The sequence below is a fragment of the Pleurodeles waltl genome, chromosome 1_2, assembly GCF_031143425.1.
Source record: "Pleurodeles waltl isolate 20211129_DDA chromosome 1_2, aPleWal1.hap1.20221129, whole genome shotgun sequence".
Classification (NCBI taxonomy): Eukaryota; Metazoa; Chordata; class Amphibia; order Caudata; family Salamandridae; genus Pleurodeles; species Pleurodeles waltl.
Window position 1 is genome coordinate 1300761681 of NC_090437.1, and position 16212 is coordinate 1300777892.

At 47.0% G+C, this 16212-nt stretch overlaps 1 protein-coding gene across 1 annotated transcript in view; it reads left to right on the forward strand.

Moving 5' to 3' along the window:
• The window catches only part of ZNF638 (zinc finger protein 638), a 383308-nt gene that overhangs the window by 322624 nt on the left and 44472 nt on the right, over nucleotides 1–16212 (forward strand). The window lies entirely within an intron of this gene.

Genomic DNA, 16212 nt, shown 5'->3' on the forward strand with positions numbered 1-16212 from the left:
AATATAGAGGAGGCCAATTCCCTAGAAATAGAGGGAGATTTCAAAGCCCCAAAACCCCTACTACTAAACAATGACTCACAGGTCACTCACCCCCTCCACACAACACCAGTGGGGGGAAGAATAGGTCATTATTACAAAGCATGGGAGGAAATCACTACAGACACTTGGGTTCTAGCAATTATCCAACATGGTTATTGCATAGAATTTCTACAATTCCCTCCAAACATACCACCAAAAGCACAAAATTTAACAACACACCATTCCAATCTCCTGGAGATAGAAGTGCAGGCACTATTGCAAAAGAATGCAATCGAATTAGTGCCAAACACACAAATAAACACAGGAGTTTACTCACTGTACTTTCTGATACCAAAGAAGGACAAAACGCTGAGACCAATCCTAGACCTCAGAGTAGTGAACACTTTCATCAAATCAGACCACTTCCACATGGTCACACTACAAGAAGTATTGCCATTGCTAAAACTACACGACTACATGGCAACTTTAGACCTCAAGGATGCTTATTTCCATATACCAATACACCCATCGCACAGGAAATACCTAAGGTTTGTATTCAAAGGAATACATTACCAATTCAAGGTACTGCCTTTCGGATTAACAACCGCACCAAGAGTCTTTACCAAATGTCTAGCGGTGGTCGCTGCACACATAAGAAGGCAGCAAATACATGTGTTCCCATATTTGGACGACTGGCTAATCAAGGCCCATTCGTTCATACAGTGCTCAAATCACACAAATCAGATCATACAAACCCTCTTCAAACTCGGGTTCACCGTCAACTTTACAAAATCCAACATTCTGCCGCGCAAGGTACAACAATACCTAGGAGCCATAATAGACACATCAAAGGGAGTAGCCACTCCAAGTCCACAAAGAATTCTAAATTTCAACACCATCATACAACGCATGTATCCAACACAAAAGATACAGGCAAAGATGGTATTACAACTCCTAGGCATGATGTCATCATGCATAGCCATTGTCCCAAACGCAAGACTGCACATGAGGCCCTTACAACAATGCCTAGCATCACAGTGGTCTCAAGCACAGGGTCACCTTCTAGATCTGGTGTTAATAGACCGCCAAACTTACCTCTCGCTTCTGTGGTGGAACAACATAAATCTAAACAAGGGGCGGCCTTTCCAAGACCCAGTGCCACAATACGTAATAACAGATGCTTCCATGACAGGGTGGGGAGCACACCTCGATCAACACAGCATACAAGGACAATGGAACGTACATCAAACAAAACTGCATATCAATCACCTAGAACTTCTAGCAGTTTTTCAAGCACTAAAAGCTTTCCAACCAATAATAGTTCACAAATACATTCTCGTCAAAACAGACAACATGACAACAATGTATTATCTAAACAAGCAGGGAGGGACGCACTCCACGCAGTTAAGCCTGCTAGCACAGAAAATTTGGCATTGGGCATTTCACAACCAAATTCGCCTAATTGCACAGTTTATACCAGGGATCCAAAATCAACTCGCAGACAATCTCTCTCGAGATCATCAACAGGTCCACGAATGGGAAATTCACCCCCAAATTCTGAACACTTATTTCAAACTCTGGGGAACACCTCAGATAGACTTGTTTGCGACAAGGGAGAACGCAAAATGCCAAAACTTCGCATCCAGATACCCACACAAACAATCCCAAGGCAATGCCCTATGGATGAACTGGTCAGGGATATTTGCTTACGCTTTTCCTCCTCTCCCTCTCCTTCCTTACCTGGTAAACAAACTCAGTCAAAGCAAACTCAAACTCATATTGATAGCACCAACTTGGGCAAGGCAACCCTGGTACACAACGCTGCTAGACCTATCAGTGGTACCCTGCATCAAATTGCCCAACAGGCCAGATCTGTTGACACAGCACAACCAAAAGATCAGACACCCAGATCCAGCATCGCTGAATCTAGCAATCTGGCTCCTGAAATCCTAGAATTCGGGCACTTACAACTTACCCAAGAATGTATGGAAGTCATAAAACAAGCCAGAAGGCCATCCACCAGGCACTGCTATGCAAGTAAATGGAAGAGGTTTGTTTGCTACTGCCATATTAATCAAATACAACCATTACACACAACTCCAGAACATGTAGTGGGTTACTTGCTTCACTTACAAAAATCTAACCTAGCTTTCTCTTCCATTAAGATTCACCTTGCAGCAATATCTGCATACCTGCAGACTACCTATTCAACTTCCCTATATAAGATACCAGTCATTAAAGCATTCATGGAAGGCCTTAGGAGAATTATACCACCAAGAACACTACCTGTTCCTTCATGGAACCTAAATGTTGTCCTAACTAGACTTATGGGTCCACCTTTTGAACCCATGCACTCCTGCGAAATACAGTTCCTAACCTGGAAGGTGGCATTTCTCATCGCCATTACTTCCCTAAGAAGAGTAAGCGAGATTCAGGCGTTTACAATACAGGAACCTTTTATACAACTACACAAAAATAAAGTCGTCCTAAGGACCAATCCTAAATTTTTGCCAAAGGTTATTTCACCGTTCCATCTAAATCAAACAGTGGAACTTCCAGTGTTCTTTCCACAGCCAGATACCATAGCTGAAAGGGCACTACATACATTAGATGTCAAAAGAGCATTGATGTATTACATTGACAGAACAAAAAACATCAGAAAGACTAAACAACTCTTTATTGCCTTTCAAAAACCTCACGCAGGAAACCCAATTTCAAAACAAGGTATAGCCAGATGGATAGTTAAATGCATCCAAATCTGCTACCTTAAAGCTAAACGACAGCTGCCCATTACACCAAGGCCACACTCAACCAGAAAGAAAGGTGCTACCATGGCCTTTCTAGGAAACATCCCAATGCAAGAAATATGTAAGGCAGCCACATGGTCTACGCCTCACACATTCACCAAGCACTACTGTGTACACGTGTTATCCGCGCAACAAGCCACAGTAGGTCAAGCCGTATTAAGGACATTATTTCAGACTACTTCCACTCCTACAGGCTGATCCACCGCTTTTGGGGAAATAACTGCTTACTAGTCTATGCAGAACATGCGTATCTACAGCGACAGATGCCATCGAACTGAAAATGTCACTTACCCAGTGTACATCTGTTCGTGGCATCAGTCGCAGTAGATTCGCATGTGCCCACCCGCCTCCCCGGGAGCCTGTAGCAGTTTGGAAGTTACCTCCAATTATTTATATATGTATCATCTCAACCTTAAATAGGTGCATACTTAGTCACTCCATTGCATGGGCACTATTACTACAATTCAACTCCTACCTCACCCTCTGCGGGGAAAAACAATCGAAGATGGAGTCGACGCCCATGCGCAATGGAGACAAAAGGAGGAGTCACTCGGTCCCGTGACTCGAAAGACTTCTTCGAAGAAAAACAACTTGTAACACTCCGGCCCAACACCAGATGGCGAGCTATTGCAGAACATGCGAATCTACTGCGACTGATGCCACGAACAGATGTACACTGGGTAAGTGACATTTTCAGTTCGATGGCATCTGTCGCTGTAGATACGCATGTTTTGCAATAGCTCGCCATCTGGTGTTGGGCCGGAGTGTTACAAGTTGTTTTTCTTCGAAGAAGTCTTTCGAGTCATGGGACCGAGTGACTCCTCCTTTTGTCTCCATTGCGCATGGGCGTCGACTCCATCTTCGATTGTTTTTTTTCCGCCATCGTGTTCGGACGTGTTCCTGTCGCTCCGAGTTTCGGAACGGAAAAATAGCTAATTTCAGAAGATTTTTGTCGGTATTGTTGCGTTCGGGGTCGGCGTAGTTAGATTCAACACCGCGTCTAAGATCGAAGGGCTCCGGTGCCCTTCGGGGTAATTTTTTCGATCCCCCGTCGGGGCCTGGTCGGCCCGACCGCGTGCAGAAGAACGCCGATGGAACGGACCCCGTTCCGTTTCTGTCCCAAATGCCACAATAAATACCCCTATACAGACCAACACTTGGTCTGCAACCTGTGTGTAGGAAGTTGGCTCTGTATGTGCTATTTCAAAGTAAGGAATAGCATGCACAGAGTCCAAGGGTTCCCCTTAGAGGTAAAATAGTGGTAAAAAGAGATAATACTAATGCTCTATTTTGTGGTAGTGTGGTCGAGCAGTAGGCTTATCCAAGGAGTAGTGTTAAGCATTTGTTGTACATACACATAGACAATAAATGAGGTACACACACTCAGAGACAAATCCAGCCAACAGGTTTTGTTATAGAAAAATATCTTTTCTTAGTTTATTTTAAGAACCACAGGTTCAAATTCTACTTGTAATATCTCATTCGAAAGGTATTGCAGGTAAGTACTTTAGGAACTTTAAATCATAAAAATTGCATGTATACTTTACAAGTTATTGACAAATAGCTGTTTTAAAAGTGGACACTTAGTGCAATTTTCACAGTTCCTGGGGGAGGTAAGTTTTTGTTAGTTTTACCAGGTGTAGGAAGTTGGCTCTGTATGCACTATTTCAAAGTAAGGAATAGTATGCACAGAGTCCAAGGGTTCCCCTTAGAGGTAAGATAGTGGCAAAAAATAGATAATACTAATGCTCTATTTTGTGGTAGTGTGGTCGAGCAGTAGGCTTATCCAAGGAGTAGTGTTAAGCATTTGTTGTACATACACATAGACAATAAATGAGGTACACACACTCAGAGACAAATCCAGCCAATAGGTTTTTGTATAGAAAAATATATTTTCTTAGTTTATTTTAAGAACCACAGGTTCAAATTCTACTTGTAATATCTCATTCGAAAGGTATTGCAGGTAAGTACTTTAGGAACTTCAAATCATCAAAATTGCATGTATACTTTTCACGTTATTCACAAATAGCTGTTTTAAAAGTGGACACTTAGTGCAATTTTCACAGTTCCTAGGGGAGGTAAGTATTTGTTAGGTTAACCAGGTAAGTAAGACACTTACAGGGCTTAGTTCTTGGTCCAAGGTAGCCCACCGTTGGGGGTTCAGAGCAACCCCAAAGTCACCACACCAGCAGCTCAGGGCCGGTCAGGTGCAGAGTTCAAAGTGGTGCCCAAAACACATAGGCTAGAATGGAGAGAAGGGGGTGCCCCGGTTCCGGTCTGCTTGCAGGTAAGTACCCGCGTCTTCGGAGGGCAGACCAGGGGGGTTTTGTAGGGCACCGGGGGGGACACAAGTCCACACAGAAATTTCACCCTCAGCGGCGCGGGGGCGGCCGGGTGCAGTGTAGAAACCAGCGTCGGGTTCGCAATGTTAGTCTGAGAGATCTCGGGATCTCTTCAGCGCTGCAGGCAGGCAAGGGGGGGATTCCTCGGGGAAACCTCCACTTGGGCAAGGGAGAGGGACTCCTGGGGGTCACTTCTCCAGTGAAAGTCCGGTCCTTCAGGTCCTGGGGGCTGCGGGTGCAGGGTCTCTCCCAGGCGTCGGGACTTTAGGTTCAAAGAGTCGCGGTCAGGGGAAGCCTTGGGATTCCCTCTGCAGGCGGCGCTGTGGGGGCTCAGGGGGGACAGGTTTTGGTACTCACAGTATCAAAGTAGTCCTGGGGTCCCTCCTGAGGTGTTGGATCGCCACCAGCCGAGTCGGGGTCGCCGGGTGCAGTGTTGCAAGTCTCACGCTTCTTGCGGGGAGCTTGCAGGGTTCTTTAAAGCTGCTGGAAACAAAGTTGCAGCTTTTCTTGGAGCAGGTCCGCTGTCCTCGGGAGTTTCTTGTCTTTTCGAAGCCGGGGCAGTCCTCAGAGGATGTCGAGGTCGCTGGTCCCTTTGGAAGGCGTCGCTGGAGCAGGATCTTTGGAAGGCAGGAGACAGGCCGGTGAGTTTCTGGAGCCAAGGCAGTTGTCGTCTTCTGGTCTTCCTCTGCAGGGGTTTTCAGCTAGGCAGTCCTTCTTCTTGTAGTTGCAGGAATCTAATTTTCTAGGGTTCAGGGTAGCCCTTAAATACTAAATTTAAGGGCGTGTTTAGGTCTGGGGGGTTAGTAGCCAATGGCTACTAGCCCTGAGGGTGGGTACACCCTCTTTGTGCCTCCTCCCAAGGGGAGGGGGTCACAATCCTAACCCTATTGGGGGAATCCTCCATCTGCAAGATGGAGGATTTCTAAAAGTTAGAGTCACTTCAGCTCAGGACACCTTAGGGGCTGTCCTGACTGGCCAGTGACTCCTCCTTGTTTTTCTCATTATCTTCTCCGGCCTTGCCGCCAAAAGTGGGGCCTGGCCGGAGGGGGCGGGCAACTCCACTAGCTGGAGTGTCCTGCTGGTTTGGCACAAAGGAGGTGAGCCTTTGAGGCTCACCGCCAGGTGTGACAATTCCTGCCTGGGGGAGGTGTTAGCATCTCCACCCAGTGCAGGCTTTGTTACTGGCCTCAGAGTGACAAAGGCACTCTCCCCATGGGGCCAGCAACATGTCTCGGTTTGTGGCAGGCTGCTAAAACTAGTCAGCCTACACAGATAGTCGGTTAAGTTTCAGGGGGCACCTCTAAGGTGCCCTCTGGGGTGTATTTTACAATAAAATGTACACTGGCATCAGTGTGCATTTATTGTGCTGAGAAGTTTGATACCAAACTTCCCAGTTTTCAGTGTAGCCATGATGGTGCTGTGGAGTTCGTGTTTGACAAACTCCCAGACCATATACTCTTATGGCTACCCTGCACTTACAATGTCTAAGGTTTTGTTTAGACACTGTAGGGGTACCATGCTCATGCACTGGTACCCTCACCTATGGTATAGTGCACCCTGCCTTAGGGCTGTAAGGCCTGCTAGAGGGGTGTCTTACCTATACTGCATAGGCAGTGAGAGGCTGGCATGGCACCCTGAGGGGAGTGCCATGTCGACTTACTCGTTTTGTCCTCACTAGCACACACAAGCTGGCAAGCAGGGTGTCTGTGCTGAGTGAGAGGTCTCCAGGGTGGCATAAGACATGCTGCAGCCCTTAGAGACCTTCCTTGGCATCAGGGCCCTTGGTACTAGAAGTACCAGTTACAAGGGACTTATCTGGATGCCAGGGTCTGCCAATTGTGGATACAAAAGTACAGGTTAGGGAAAGAACACCGGTGCTGGGGCCTGGTTAGCAGGCCTCAGCACACTTTCAATTGTAAACATAGCATCAGCAAAGGCAAAAAGTCAGGGGGCAACCATGCCAAGGAGGCATTTCCTTACACCAGGTAAGTAAGACACTTACAGGGTTCAGTTCTTGGTCCAAGGTAGCCCACCGTTGGGGGTTCAGAGCAACCCCAAAGTCACCACACCAGCAGCTCAGGGCCGGTCAGGTGCAGAGTTCAAAGTGGTGCCCAAAACGCATAGGCTAGAATGGAGAGAAGGGGGTGCCCCGGTTCCGGTCTGCTTGCAGGTAAGTACCCACGTCTTCGGAGGGCAGACCAGGGGGGTTTTGTAGGGCACCGGGGGGGACACAAGTCCACACAGAAATTTCACCCTCAGCAGCGCGGGGGCGGCCGGGTGCAGTGTAGAAACAGGCGTCGGGTTCGCAATGTTAGTTTATGAGAGATCTCGGGATCTCTTCAGCGCTGCAGGCAGGCAAGGGGGGGATTCCTCGGGGAAACCTCCACTTGGGCAAGGGAGAGGGACTCCTGGGGGTCACTTCTCCAGTGAAAGTCCGGTCCTTCAGGTCCTGGGGGCTGCGGGTGCAGGGTCTCTCCCAGGCGTCGGGACGTTGGATTCAAAGAGTCGCGGTCAGGGGAAGCCTCGGGATTCCCTCTGCAGGCGGCGCTGTGGGGGCTCAGGGGGGACAGGTTTTGGTACTCACAGTATCAGAGTAGTCCTGGGGTCCCTCCTGAGGTGTTGGATCTCCACCAGCCGAGTCGGGGTCGCCGGGTGCAGTGTTGCAAGTCTCCCGCTTCTTGCGGGGAGCTTGCAGGGTTCTTTCAAAGCTGCTGGAAACAAAGTTGCAGCCTTTCTTGGAGCAGGTCCGCTGTCCTCGGGAGTTTCTTGTCTTTTCGAAGCAGGGGCAGTCCTCCGAGGATGTCGAGGTCGCTGGTCCCTTTGGAAGGCGTCGCTGGAGCAGGATCTTTGGAAGGCAGGAGACAGGCCGGTGAGTTTCTGGAGCCAAGGCAGTTGTCGTCTTCTGGTCTTCCTCTGCAGGGGTTTTCAGCTAGGCAGTCCTTCTTCTTGTAGTTGCAGGAATCTAAATTCTTCGGTTCAGGGAAGCCCTTATATACTAAATTTAAGGGCGTGTTTAGGTCTGGGGGGTTAGTAGCCAATGGCTACTAGCCCTGAGGGTGGGTACACCCTCTTTGTGCCTCCTCCCAAGGGGAGGGGGTCACATTCCTATCCCTATTGGGGGAATCCTCCTTCTTCAAGATGGAGGATTTCTAAAAGTCAGAGGCACCTCAGCTCAGGACACCTTAGGGGCTGTCCTGACTGGCCAGTGACTCCTCCTTGTTTTTCTCATTATCTCTCCTGGACTTGCCGCCAAAAGTGGGGGCTGGGTCCAGGAGGCGGGCATCTCCACTAGCTGGAGTGCCCTGGGGCATTGTAACACGAAGCTTGAGCCTTTGAAGCTCACTGCTAGGTGTTACAGTTCCTGCAGGGGGGAGATGTGAAGCACCTCCACCCAGAGCAGGCTTTGTTTCTGTCCTCAGAGAGCACAAAGGCTCTCACCGCATGAGGTCAGACACTCGTCTCTCAGCAGCAGGCTGGCACAGACCAGTCAGTCCTGCACTGAACAATTGGGTAAAATACAGGGGGTATCTCTAAGATGCCCTCTGTGTGCATTTTTTAATAAATCCAACACTGGCATCAGTGTGGGTTTATTATTCTGAGAAGTTTGATACTAAACTTCCCAGTATTCAGTGTAGCCATTATGGAGCTGTGGAGTTCGTTTTTGACAGACTCCCAGCCCATATACTCTTATGGCTACCCTGCACTTACAATGTCTAAGGTTTTGCTTAGACACTGTAGGGGCATAGTGCTCATGCACATATGCCCTCACCTGTGGTATAGTGCACCCTGCTTTAGGGCTGTAAGGCCTACTAGAGGGGTGACTTACCTATGCCACAGGCAGTGGGAGGTTGGCATGGCACCCTGAGGGGAGTGCCATGTCGACTTAGTCATTTTCTCCCCATCAGCACACACAAGCTGGCAAGCAGTGTGTCTGTGCTGAGTGAGGGGTCCCTAGGGTGGCATAAGACATGCTGCAGCCCTTAGAGACCTTCCCTGGCATCAGGGCCCTTGGTACCAGGGGTACCAGTTACAAGGGACTTACCTAGGTGCCAGGGTTGTGCCAATTGTGGAAACAATGGTACATTTTAGGTGAAAGAACACTGGTGCTGGGGCCTGGTTAGCAGGGTCCCAGCACACTTCTCAGTCAAGTCAGCATCAGTATCAGGCAAAAAGTGGGGGGTAACTGCAACAGGGAGCCATTTCTTTACACTGTGCCTGTCACCTGAGCACAGCGAAGACACCTGCGAGGCCTGTCGTGCGTTCCGGTCCCGAAAAACTCTCCGAGACCGTCGAGCCAGAAGACTTCAGATGGCGTCCGCGCCGACAGCCCACCGGGAGTTCGAGGAACAAGAGGAGGGATCCTTTTCGATCCAAGAATCGGACTCCGAAGGATTCGACGATACACAAACCGTGAGTAGGACGTCGAAAACCACTCAAAAGAAGATTTACAAGGCCCAGGGGACGCCACTGCCATCAGGCCATGGCTCGACCCATAAATTCGGTGACCGACCGTCGGCACCGAAAAAGGCCCAAACAGTGCCAAGATCGTCCGACTCCAGTCGAGACACCGGCGCGCAGCCTTCTCGGGACCGAGAAAGTGCTGGAGACAAGCGTGGACACCGAGATACCGGTGTAGACACGGCTCGACGCCGAGACAGCGGCACCGAAGAAGATCGATCACCTCGGAGCCGAAAAAAGATGCAGACACGGTTTCGGTGCCGAAACAAACTGCAACGACCCAGTTTCAGGCTCTTATACAGAAGAGCACTCGCTAACCTCCCAAATGCAAAAGCATAGGTTTGAGGAAGAACTACACTCAGCGGATGTAGACCATACGCAAAAGCGTATTTTCATACAGCAGGGGACAGGAAAAATAAGCACCCTTCCCCCTATTAGAAGAAAGAGAAGATTGGAGTTCCAAACTGAACAAACACCACAAACAAAAGTGGTGAAAAAAGTTACCCCACCACCCTCTCCTCCACCTGTGATTAACGTCTCACCAGCACAAACTCCATCACATTCCCCAGCTCACACCACCATGAGCCAGGGTGACCAAGATCAAGACGCATGGGACTTGTACGACGCCCCAGTGTCAGATAACAGTCCGGAGGCATACCCTACGAAGCCATCTCCACCAGAGGACAGCACTGCGTATTCTCAAGTGGTGGCTAGAGCAGCACAATTTCACAATGTAAGCCTCCACTCAGAACAGGTCGAGGATGACTTTTTATTCAACACACTCTCCTCCACCCACAGCTCCTACCAAAGCCTGCCTATGCTCCCTGGTATGCTCCGGCACGCAAAAGAAATCTTTAAGGAGCCGGTCAAAAGTAGGGCAATCACACCAAGAGTGGAAAAAAAGTATAAGGCGCCTCCTACAGACCCGGCTTTCATCACTACACAGCTGCCACCAGACTCTGTCGTTGTAGGAGCAGCTAGGAAAAGGGCCAACTCCCACACATCTGGAGATGCACCACCCCCAGATAAAGAAAGCCGCAAGTTCGATGCAGCTGGTAAGAGTCGCAGCACAAGCTGCAAACCAGTGGCGCATCGCTAACTCCCAGGCACTACTTGCGCGCTATGACAGAGCCCATTGGGATGAGATGCAACATCTCATTGACCATCTGCCCAAGGACCTACAAAATAGGGCAAAACAAGTGGTTGAGGAGGGACAGACCATTTCCAACAACCAAATCCGCTCCTCCATGGACACTGCAGATACAGCTGCACGGACAATTAATACATCTGTAACTATCAGAAGGCATGCATGGCTCCGAACGTCTGGATTTAAACCAGAGATTCAGCAAGCCGTTCTCAATATGCCTTTTAACGAAAAAGAACTGTTCGGTCCAGAAGTGGACACAGCGATTGAGAAACTCAAAAAAGACACGGACACTGCTAAAGCCATGGGCGCACTCTACTCCCCGCAGAGCAGAGGGAATTATAGCACATTCCGTAAAACACCCTTTAGAGGGGGGTTTCGGGGTCAAAGCACACAAGCCAGCACCTCACAGGCAACACCGTCCAGTTACCAGGGACAGTACAGAGGAGGTTTTCGGGGACAATATAGAGGAGGGCAATTCCCTAGGAATAGAGGAAAATTTCAAAGCCCCAAAACCCCTACTACTAAGCAGTGACTCACATGTCACTCACCCCCTCCACACAACACCAGTGGGGGGAAGAATAAGTCATTATTACAAAGCATGGGAGGAAATCACTAAAGACACTTGGGTTCTAGCAATTATCCAACATGGTTATTGCATAGAATTTCTACAATTCCCTCCAAACATTCCACCAAAAGCACAAAATTTGACAAAACATCATTCCAATCTCCTGGAGATAGAAGTGCAGGCACTATTGCAAAAGAATGCAATCGAATTAGTGCCAAACACACAAATAAACACAGGAGTTTACTCACTGTACTTTCTGATACCAAAGAAGGACAAAACGCTGAGACCACTCCTAGACCTCAGAATAGTGAACACATTCATCAAATCAGACCACTTTCACATGGTCACACTACAAGAGGTATTACCATTGCTAAAACTACACGACTACATGTCAACTTTAGACCTCAAGGACGCGTATTTCCATATACCAATACACCCATCGCACAGGAAATACCTAAGGTTTGTATTCAAAGGAATACATTACCAATTGAAGGTACTGCCTTTCGGATTAACAACCGCACCAAGAGTCTTTACCAAATGTCTAGCGGTAGTCGCTGCACACATCAGAAGGCAGCAAATACATGTGTTCCCATATCTAGACGACTGGCTAATCAAGGCCCATTCATTAGTAGAGTGCTCAAATCAGATCATACAAACCCTCTTCAAACTAGGGTTCACCGTCAACTTCACGAAATCCAACATTCTGCCGTGCAAGGTACAACAATACCTAGGAGCCATAATAGACACAACAAAAGGAGTAGCCACTCCAAGTCCCCAAAGAATTCAAAATTTCAACACCATCATACAATGCATGTATCCAACACAAAAGATACAAGCAAAGATGATATTACAACTCCTAGGCATGATGTCTTCATGCATAGCCATTGTCCCAAACGCAAGACTGCACATGAGGCCCTTACAACAGTGCCTAGCATCACAGTGGTCTCAAGCACAGGGTCATCTTCTAGATCTGGTGTTAATAGACCGCCAAACTTACCTCTCGCTTCTGTGGTGGAACAACATAAATTTAAACAAGGGGCGGCCTTTCCAAGACCCAGTGCCACAATACGTAATAACGACAGATGCTTCCATGACAGGGTGGGGAGCACACCTCGATCAACACAGCATACAAGGACAATGGAACGTACATCAAACAAAACTGCATATAAATCACCTAGAACTACTAGCAGTTTTTCAAGCACTAAAAGCTTTCCAACCAATAATAGTTCACAAATACATTCTCGTCAAGACAGACAACATGACAACAATGTATTATCTAAACAAGCAAGGGGGGACACACTCCACGCAGTTAAGCCTGCTAGCACAAAAAATTTGGCGTTGGGCAATTCACAACCAAATTCGCCTAATAGCACAATTTATACCAGGGATCCAAAATCAACTCGCAGACAACCTCTCTCGATCACCAACAGGTCCACGAATGGGAAATTCACCCCCAAATTCTGAACACCTATTTCAAACTCTGGGGAACACCTCAAATAGACTTGTTTGCGACGAAGGAGAACGCAAAATGCCAAAACTTCGCATCCAGATACCCACACAAACAGTCCCTAGGCAATGCCCTATGGATGAACTGGTCAGGGATATTTGCTTACGCTTTTCCTCCTCTCCCTCTCCTTCCTTACCTGGTAAACAAACTCAGTCAAAACAAACTCAAACTCATATTGATAGCACCAACTTGGGCAAGGCAACCCTGGTACACAACGCTGCTAGACCTATCAGTAGTACCCTACATCAAATTGCCCAACAGGCCAGATCTGTTGACACAACACAACCAAAAGATCAGACACCCAGATCCAGCATCGCTGAATCTAGCAATCTGGCTCCTGAGATCCTAGAATTCGGGCACTTACAACTTACCCAAGAATGTATGGAAGTCATAAAGCAAGCCAGAAGGCCATCCACCAGGCACTGCTATGCAAGTAAATGGAAGAGGTTTGTTTGCTACCGCCATATTAATCAAATACAACCTTTACACACAACTCCAGAACATGTAGTGGGCTACTTGCTTCACTTACAAAAATCTAACCTGGCTTTCTCTTCCATTAAAATACACCTTGCAGCAATATCTGCATACCTGCAGACTACCTATTCAACTTCCCTATATAAGATACCAGTCATTAAAGCATTCATGGAGGGCCTTAGGAGAATTATACCACCAAGAACACCACCTGTTCCTTCATGGAACCTAAATGTTGTCCTAACTAGACTTATGGGTCCACCTTTTGAACCCATGCACTCCTGCGAAATACAGTTCCTAACCTGGAAGGTTGCATTTCTCATCGCCATTACTTCCCTAAGAAGAGTAAGCGAGATTCAGGCGTTTACAATACAAGAACCTTTTATACAACTACACAAGAATAAGGTCGTCCTAAGGACTAATCCTAAATTTTTGCCAAAGTTTATTTCACCGTTCCATCTAAATCAAACAGTGGAACTTCCAGTGTTCTTTCCACAGCCAGATACCGTAGCTGAAAGGGCACTACATACATTAGATGTCAAAAGAGCATTAATGTATTACATTGACAGAACAAAGAACATCAGAAAGACTAAACAACTATTTATTGCATTTCAAAAACCTCATGCAGGAAACCCAATATCAAAACAAGGTATAGCCAGATGGATAGTTAAATGCATCCAAATCTGCTACCTTAAAGCTAAACGACAGCTGCCCATTACACCAAGGGCACACTCAACCAGAAAGAAGGGTGCTACTATGGCCTTTCTAGGAAACATCCCAATGCAAGAAATATGTAAGGCAGCCACATGGTCTACGCCTCACACATTCACCAAGCACTACTGTGTAGATGTTATCCGCACAACAAGCCACAGTAGGTCAAGCCGTATTAAGAACATTATTTCAAACTACTTCCACTCCTACAGGCTGAGCCACCGCTTTTGGGGAGATAACTGCTTACTAGTCTATGCAAAACATGCGTATCTACAGCGACAGATGCCATCGAACTGAAAATGTCACTTACCCAGTGTACATCTGTTTGTGGCATCAGTCGCTGTAGATTCGCATGTGCCCACCCGCCTCCCCGGGAGCCTGTAGCAGTTTGGAAGTTACCTTCAACTATTTGTATATGTATCATCTCAACCTTAAATAGGTACATACTTAGTCACTCCATTGCATGGGCACTATTACTACAATTCAACTCCTACCTCACCCTCTGCGGGGAAAAACAATCGAAGATGGAGTCGACGCCCATGCGCAATGGAGACAAAAGGAGTCACTCGGTCCCGTGACTCGAAAGACTTCTTCGAAGAAAAACAACTTGTAACACTCCGGCCCAACACCAGATGGCGAGCTATTGCAAAACATGCGAATCTACAGCGACTGATGCCACAAACAGATGTACACTGGGTAAGTGACATTTTCATTTCCATTATAAAAACCTATTGGCCTGGAGTAAGTCTTTGAGTGTGTGTTCCTCATTTATTGCCTGCGTGTGTACAACAAATGCTTAACACTACCCTCTGATAAGCCTACTGCTCGACCACACTACCACAAAATAGAGCATTAGAATTATCTACTTTTGCCACTATCTTACCTCTAAGGGGAACCCTTGGACTCTGTGCACACTATTTCTTACTTTGAAATAGTATATACAGAGCCAACGTCCTACAGTGATCTAAAAAGCAAGTTGGGATATGCCTATTGGGGTCAAGCCAATTAAACATGCACCCTTTTAGGGGTTATAGTACATGCATGAAGTCCTTATTAGCAGTGCTCAGGGCGTATATCAGTACCTAGTGGCCAAAATAGGGGTAAAAAGTGAGGTAAAACCTGCAAAAAGCCTGTTTCCTTTCAGCAAACGTGCACATTGCAGACTACATACAAGTGCTCAATAAATGCCACCCAGTGCTTCTTTAAGCCGGACATGTGCCTGGTTGCCAGATGCGCTTTGCTGGGTTTACACAGCACGTATGTCTGGCCATTTTAGAACAGACCTTAAAAGTAGAACAGCAGTAGCAGCAACAGAAGATTTGAGGTAAGTCAAAATAAAAATGTAAAACAAAAGTAGTAGGAAAAACACAGAAGCACATTGGCGCAATAGACCGACAAAGCAACAGAGGATGGGGAAAGCAACAAATATGGGCAAGAGAAGCACAGGGCACTGCGAGAGACCATTGTGGAGCATGATTCAGGGGGAGACGGTAGAGAAGCACATAGGTACACAGATGAGAGATCACCGGGAGAAGAACATAAGCAATAGATAGCACAAGGGGTGGACAGAGATCAAAGCATGTGACGGAGGCCACTAGAAAACAAATGCACTCCTGGAGTGCTTAAGCAAAAAAAAAAAAAAAAAATGTAAAGTACCTCCAGACGTGCAAGACCATTGAAGGACACTGGCTGCGGACTGAAGTCTGCCTGGTTGATTCTCCCCCGAAGGTACGAACATTAAGAGAAAATGAAATCAGCATGACTGACCAATTAGAGAGCAAGGAGTTGAGTGACCATGAAGCCAGCATTAAGGAATGGGTGGGTATGCACTCTTTCAGGTGAGACTTTATAAGAAGTTAAATATACAATTCCAGCCACATACACAAAATGGGCAAATAGTAGTAGTAATAGCTTTATTACATAACTGCTTAAAATCATTGCAAAAAACGCAAATACTTTACCATAAAAATACTTCTAGTCATGTACAATATCATCTGCCTCACTGCATCCAGGTGTAAATGTCAGTACAAAGTGTACTAGAATCAGAATCCTGTCATTTATCAATTCTAATGACCTTAAATATATGAGCAGCCTACATATAATGCAATCTGCACCTCAGTGTAGATGCTGAGCTAAAGGCTGTCATTGAGATCTCTCATTTCATACGATGTGATTAATTCTAAAAG